This window comes from Telopea speciosissima, chromosome 10 (assembly GCF_018873765.1).
Source record: "Telopea speciosissima isolate NSW1024214 ecotype Mountain lineage chromosome 10, Tspe_v1, whole genome shotgun sequence".
Classification (NCBI taxonomy): Eukaryota; Viridiplantae; Streptophyta; class Magnoliopsida; order Proteales; family Proteaceae; genus Telopea; species Telopea speciosissima.
The window spans coordinates 60,630,342-60,638,564 of NC_057925.1; the positions used below are offsets into that span (position 1 = coordinate 60,630,342).

The 8,223-nt window shown below is 37.4% G+C and overlaps 1 pseudogene; it reads right to left on the reverse strand.

Annotated features, from left to right (window-relative positions):
- Positions 1-6,963: 6,963 nt before the first annotated feature.
- Positions 6,964-7,385, reverse strand: LOC122644080 (annotated as a pseudogene).
- Between the last annotated feature and the right edge of the window lie 838 nt (positions 7,386-8,223).

Genomic DNA, 8,223 nt, shown 5'->3' on the forward strand with positions numbered 1-8,223 from the left:
GCCCCTCTGAATGGTGGAAATACCATTCTCACATGTCTAGGCACAGCCTGCGTTGCGGCACAAAGAACAACAACCCTTATACATATCCACATTGTGAATACAATATACAAAAATACAAAAATTATATTATCTATTGTCAGCCCCACGCGCACACAAAGCTCATATTTCCCCATAGAAAACTTTTCCTCATAAAAAAAAATTTGAGAAAAAGAACGCTAAGCACAAAGAACACCAACAGAAACTACGGCACATTATCAACAGCTCCGTATAACCGGTACTTGTTTTAATATTACTGCAACAGATTGGTGGCACTGCTTACAATTAAAAGCAATTGGAAGAAAATAAAAATTCAGATTGACATCCTTTTAAAAAGATTCATGTTGATATGAAACACTGAAAGTATGTAATCAATCTCCCCAATTTGTAAATATTGTTCCCCTGTTTTGTTCCTACTAACCAAATATTTGAAGTTCTACTTATAAGAGAAAAAAATTAGAATTCCAAAACATATTTTACTTATCATTATGATGTATAAGGGCTGAGAATTGCAGAAACAGTTGATGACAAAGATGAAAAAACTAAAAAAGCTCAAAGAGGACTGGGGTGACAAAATATTTAATTCTATGACCACGGCATTGTTAGAGTTAAATGAGTACAATGCTAGTGGGAGAGATTGGTTCCAGAACTGTGAAACTTTAGGGAAGAAGAAAAGCCAGTTTGAAAGAGGTTCTTCAACACAATACACCATTTAAAGCCTGTTTAGGTTTAAACAGGTCTATATCCCGGTTCTGCACAGTATAACGCCCCGATTATAGCCCGGGTTCGATCAAGGCTCAGTCCAATTATATAAACGGCCAGTCACAATGCAGGCTTTAAAAATCATGAGGCCCATCTAGGCTTGATCGAGCCCAACCGGTTGACACCCTTACTGTTCATGCAACTCAAGAATTGAGAGGCCCTTGTCTTTAGGACCATTGTGAGTTCAAGGTCAGTTATTCTCTAACAAAGTCCACTTCACTCTTCTTGTTGTAATTCTTTTGAAGCACACCCAAAATCTCTCCCGGCCCTCTCTCTCTTTAGGTGAACGTTCTTGAAATAGATTTTGAGTCTAGAACACATTATGAAGTGAGAAAAATAAAAAAAAATCTTGTTTAAGAGCACATTCTAGATTCTAGGTTTATAACATATTCTAAAACGAGAAAATAAAGAAAACTATCTATTCCAAGAGCATACCAAACACAGCCAAAATTCCCAATTGGGTCAATGTCTCTTAAAGTGTTTGTGCTAAACCTTGATTAATCCTTCACTTTTAAGACGTTACTTAGGCTCTCTTTGAGATAATTTATATTTATATTTATGATCTATTTATGAATAATCAATTATGATAATTGGATATGGGCTATAAACAATAACCATTTGGTTACTGTTAGAGATAATAAATTATAGGGATCCTTAGATTATATAATAAAAAATAGATTTGATATGTTTAAGTGAATAATATATTAAATATTACGGTGGGGACAGCGTGGGGTTGAGGAAAGGGAAAACCGAAGAGGCTTTGTTCTAATTTTTTTTTTTTTTTTACTAATTTACCCTCACTTAAATAATGATTCTACACATACTCATTAATGATCCCCGCATAAACAAACCTTAACAATTTATGATGATAAATCATAAACAACTCTTGAATTATTAATGAATTTATGCTTATATTGATTTATTTTAATAAAAAATAAGGATCATAAATCATACCAAACACATAACACATCTATTTATGTCTTTCTATCAGATAAACATAACTTTAAACTATACCAAAGAGAGCCTTAAGCTACCAAAGTATTTCTATTGGAACAATCACTCGTTTCTGATCAAATCCGAAACACATAAGTTATATCGTCCATCAATAACAATTTCTCCTAGAATTTGGGGATTTCTATTGTATTAATTCTAACTGTTGGATGCAAAAGAACCGAATTCAAAACCCAGAAACCTCCTTGTATAGCTTCCCTTTTTTAGTAGATGTTAATCGATTTCAGGGTGTTTCAGGAAACTGATTCGGTTTCGATTTGGTTCACGGTATGGAATGTAAAAATCAGAACCAAACTTTTTATTTTAAAGCCTGATAAAGAAATCTAATGCTACTGGGCATGAATAAAAACAGTTTTAATTATATAAATCCATTATGAAACACTCACACAGTCTAGACAATAGATGCTTACATACGATCAAAATTGAACAAAACCATTACTGGTTCGAAGGCCCAGTGGCAGCCCAGCCTAGTCATCCAGCATGCCGGCCGACCCATTTGGACTAGGTCTTAACATACTGCCCCTGTCGATTGACCAGGGGTTGTGTAGCGGACCTAGCGGTAGAGGATTCCCACCTCTCACCCGCGTTTTCTTCACGCGCCGCCTTCTTAATCCACTCGGCATCGTTGTACTTCTTTTCCTTACGCTCCGTGGCCATCTCCTTCTCTACTGGGTGACGGGTTGTTATCCTCTCCACCTTCTCTTGGACCTTTGCTTTGGTCTTCTTCAAGCCGGACTTAGCTGACGCTGCAATGTTGGAAGCTTTTTCCTTCATTGATTCCATCTTCGCTTCAACACACGATCTCCGTTTCGTCTATATTATCTTATATATAGACGAAACAGAGATCCAAAGGAGCTAACACGTGTACACAGATTGCCAGGTGGCAATCTTTATGTCGGTTTAATGACCCTTCTTCATGCGTACGTGGCAGTTTTGGTAATGTGTTGCGGTTCTTACGTGACACGTACAGGTTGTTGCTTGGCCATGTGTTACTTTAAATTATGTTTTTTTTGGTAGTGTTGTTATAATTTTTTAACACTAAGACTTTCTTCTTTCTCCTGTTATTAGAAGACAAATTTTTTTTTTTTTTTAAATTTTGGGTAAATTATACTTATCTTGAGATAAGACTTAATTACACTTTCACTCATGAGTTTTGGGAAACTACACATACCTCTCCTGAGGTTTGACCTAAGTAACAAAAACACCCACTCCGTTACTTGTACACGGTAGTTGCTAACAGTTAGAATTTTTAAGCTCTGTTATGACCAATATACCCTTGATGGGGTTAAATGACATTAATGTCCTCTTCTTCTTTTACAAATGTAAATACACAATACTACCACCACCACCACTGCCACCCACCATTACCACCATCATCGCCGTGTAGCCCCATCCCATGGCGAAGGGGTCCGTTCCTACGCTGACGAACAAGGAGGGGGTGAAATGAGAGGATTTTGTGTCGTTGTCGCCGCTTTCGAAGCAGAGCTGGAGCTCGTCTTGGGAGTTTCCTTGTAGACAATCATGGAAGGGGCCATCGATATCAGAGGAAGAAAGATGGTGTACACGATCTGGTTCTCTTCATCACCATTGTCTGATTCTAGGTGAGATCTTTCTCTAGTTTAGACTAGAAAGAATTGGGTCTCAAGAGGGATGTCTCGCCCTAGATCGCCCATTTTCTGTGCCATCTACCACAGCTTGAACCGGAAACAAGTCATGAATGGGACATCTCTACAAAAAAATTTAGATACTAATCAATGAAACGCCTAGATCAAAGATGCGAAATTAATTCTAACAGAAATTATCAATAATTTGAGTACCTAAGGGTGCCAAGAGAAACCACATGTCGATTACTACTTTCATTAAAAGATGCGCCAATGGAGATACCTTCAATAGGGCCTTCAGTTGTGGCTCAAAGCGATTTTGACAGCATTCGCACACACCAAATTAAGTTTGACTGGTACATAACTCCTTCAATATAAACCAGATTTAAGCAATCTTGGACTTGTTGTAAAGCTATCAAAACAAAGCTTTCTAACAAATCCAAGATTGCTTAAATCTGATTTATATTGAAGGTGTTATGTTCCGACCAAACCATATTCGATAGGATGTCCAAGAACAATATACAGTATCATACTTGGCTCAAAACCACAAGTATTATTTTTACAGTTCTCTATGTGAAATTAATGCATGGATTGGATTTAAAATGTAAAAAATAAGCAGCACAACAAGAATCAGGGTTAAAAAACAAATTATGGGCCTCAAAACCAAGGTTCGAGTTAGCGTGGAGAAAGTTCCAAGTTTCGACCGAGATATGGTCGAAACCAAGACGAACTCGGATTCTGGCTTGTTGAAACCGAGTCGAAACCCGAGTTTTAGAATCTTATTCACTAGGAGCTTTCGGCCAGCGATCCTTACCGTCGGAGTGATCGTCATCTCCTTCTCCTTCTTATGATTCTTATGATTTTCTTTTTTTTTCTTTTGTCTTTCTTCCTTTTCAACAAACAGAGAACCTAACTCGCTGGTCTGTGATAATACAAATATTTCAAGATCAGATTAGCCAAACCTGCTTGAAAAAAAAAATTCAAATGGATCTTACCATTAACTTCGGTCTTAAACTCCAAAACTTTTTCCTCTGTTTTCTTTCCCTCTCCCTGAAATAGAAAAAACGAAGAAGGAGAGGAGGTTGGCAGCTGGTCTGTGATAATGCAAACATTTCAAGATCATCTTCCCCAAACCTGCTTGAAAAAAAAAAATTTAAATGGATCTTACCATAAACTTTGGTCTTAAACCCCAAAACTTTCTCCTCTATTTTCTCCCTCTCCCGGAAACAGAAAAAACGAAGGAGAGGAGGTCGGTGGCTGGGGTTTGGTCATGGAAATATGGCTTGGCTAAGGGTTTGAAGATAAAATTGAACACTGAGATTAGGATTTCTGAAAGAAGAAGGTGATGATGGTCGACTATTCCTGAATCTAAATCCATTGAAGTGGATTTGCAAGATTTGGGAAAACGATATAGGGAAACCAGGGACCTTAGGTTTTTCCAAACCAAAAAAATTTGGAGACGATGAGAGCATTTTGGTCAATTAAATAAAAAGTTTAACGTTTAACATCTACAGTTAACAGAGTACGTGGATGTTTTTGTTACTTAGGTCAAACCCCAAGGGAGGTATCTATAGTTTCCCAAAACTCATGGGTGAAAGTGTAACTAGGTCATACCTCAGGGAAGGTACATGTAATTTACCCTTTAATTATTTGAATAATACAAAAGATTTGAAAATCGTCTCTTTTTGTTTGGTGAAAATTTTTAAAGCCGACATGTTCAAAGGTTTTTATTTATGGATTAACACGCTTATGTCATGTGCCAGGGTGATGTGGCAATTTAGGCGTGTTTGGTGTGGTAATTTTGTTAGTGCATGTATCGATTCTAGACATAATTTCATAGAGTTATCTTCTGTGGAATTATATTCCTGATAGATTAATTGTTTGATTATCCTGATTCTGTGAATTGCATCTTCCTGAAAAACTTTTTGGTTACCCTTATTCTGTCAATTGGATTCATCTTGAATCACTCTAAATAACTGTTTGTTTGCCATGTATTTGTTAATTGGTCAAGCTAAATTTTCTTAAGTCCGATTGCATATTATTTATCAAATCGACAACGAAGAATGGAGTTTCTTTTGTCTCACAACCCTTTCCTCCTTCTATTGTTAGAGATCGAGTTGGAGGTCGATGCTTTGAGAAGACCTCGCTTCTTGAGTTGTTTTCAGATTCTTGTCTGGTGGGTTGTCTCCTTGTGATGGCATACCGTAGATGGGAGTTTCGACCTTGCGCTTTTGTTGTTGTTTTGTTTTTCCCTGTTTTGTTTTCTCCGGGTGTGGATTCTTTTTCTTATCTTGATACAAATGATCTTTTATCAAAAAAAAAAAAAAAATTGTTTATATTATTCACCCCTTTAAAGTGGTCATCATGGCTCATCCTTCACTTCTCAGTGATTGAGTCTTCCCCTACGTTATTTGGGTTGGAGATTCTATATGTCTAAACTCTAAAATATAGAGATGCTGCAAGTTTGAGGGAAATGTGGATATATCTATTGCGAGGGTGAGTAATGTAGTCATCTTCTGGCCATTAATACTTCAAATATCTCCATTTAATAGGTTGTAGAAATATTTTTCTCATTTTTGTACAATATCCTCTTCTTTTATCGTCATCATTTTTAATACATTTAACATGATCAAAGTCTCTATTCTTTTTTTTTCTCATTTTAACGATATTTTATTGATAACTTTTTTCTCATTCCTTAATACGTGTTCAAATGATAATAAAGATATTCATAGTTCTTTACTCTTACTTTCCCTGTAATCTTCTTAACTTCATTTATGATCATTTTATATTTCTCTAGGCCTTTTACATCCTTAGTCATTTGTCAATTCTTAAAACTAATTGTCATAATCTTAATGGTTGCTTAAATCTCATCATCCCACCACAAACTCTTCCTAGTGGGATGCATGGTTTGAGAAATTAATATCGAATTGACCAAATCGCACAATTTTCTTCACTACATTTATGATCATCTTATATTTTTTTTATTTGATTTTTTTTTATCGAATTGATCAAATCACACAATCTTCTTAGCTTCATTTATGATCATCTTATACTATTTATGTTTGATTTTTTTCTTTTTCTTTTTGACCGTGCAAAAAATTAAAACCCTAGTGGGATGTCGTTTTCCTTTCGATTTCAGAAGAACATCTTCAACAACCTTCTTAATACATATCATCTCGTTTCTCATGAGCTGATTCCAAGTTCATTACACTATAAAACTACAAATTTCAGCACAAGCCACGCCAGCACTGCTCGCCACAAATGCACACAGAGATAGAGCTCATGAGTCACAGCTGTGCCACACACATTAAAGAATGTATGACTGCCTGCGACAAAATACAATCGGACAACAAGTGAAGCAACAAAGAAAGAGAAAAAAATGTTCTCTGTGTCTCCGCTGCCACTCTGGGAACAGGATGATCATTGCACGTACACCCATATGTCTAGGCGTAGCCTAGATCCCCGCACCGAGAACAATCCTCATATATATATATATATATATATATAGACTACTTCTTTGTAGTACAGTAACTAGTGAAGGTCTGGTCCTTCTTCAATTGTAACCACCGCCGGTCCCATAACCAGTTTTTGTGTAGCCACCACCCACACGAGGGTTATGAGAAGCGGTTCCACCCGAGCCTGTGTTGATCCCTATCGGGTGCGACTTTACCGACCTTCCTCAACCCTCTCGTGTGGACCAGCTCCGGTGCCGCCATGTCCAGGCAATGCCGACATTGGGTCCTGCCCAGTGGTTGTGGAGTGCTGTTTCGCTGTCGCGTTATGCTCACGCGCCGCCTGTTTGTTCAACTCTGCCTGGTCGTATTTCTCTTCTTTACGTTGCGTGGCCATGTCCTTCTCCATTGCTTCATTGGTCGTCATCTTCTCTACCTTCTCTTAGACCGTGGCTTTGGTCTTGTCCATGCCGGACTTGGCCGACGATGCCATGTTTGCCGCTGCTTCCTTCATTGACTGCATGTTCGTTATCCGAGATTCGGCTTCAACGATTCAGATTTCAAGGATTACAAGTAAATCAGTACTTCCAATATATAGAAGAAGAAAAAAGGGTTTCAATGGGGTTGACACGTATACAAAAAGGAAGTGCCACGTCGTCCCTAATTACAACACCGATGTCGATGTGTCTATATATAAGTTTGTTTACGTGGCAAATGCCTTTGCGGTGTCTTGCGTTATTCTGTGACACGAGTTTCAGGGTTATCGACGTGTCAATTTGTGGCATTTTACTTCCACAATATTAATTGGGAAGAGGTTTTTCTGTAAATGTCCGTTTGGTGATGCCTGGCAGATGGAACATCCTACTGTTCGAACTGCACCGTCTTATTTTTTCTTCTTTTTCTTTTTGAACTCTACACTAGTGGATGTCGTGTTTGCCAGATGTTGATATCTCCAGCCTGTACTACATTACACTGCATTTTTAAGGGATTTGAGAGAATTTTTTTTAAAACACACTTACGTGATCTGACAAAATAGTTTTATCTATAACAGGGCAACAAGGTCATTTCATGTCTCTCAACGGGTTAAGCAAATGATTCCTGTGTCAATCTCTCACTGCCTCATTCCATAATAAATCCATACTCGTGAATTCAATGCGAGGTTTTAGGACTTGGTATTGGATAAAGGATTGGTCTCCGCCAATTCCAATCTAGATAGCTTATCAATTTGGATGGAATAGATTTATCCTTGGTTTTTATTAAAAAACTTGATCTTTACTTTATTACCCTTTTTTTTGTAATAACAAGAAGTAAGAAGTGGAATTCCTGTGATACCAAACGAAATCCTCAAAAGATGAGGAACC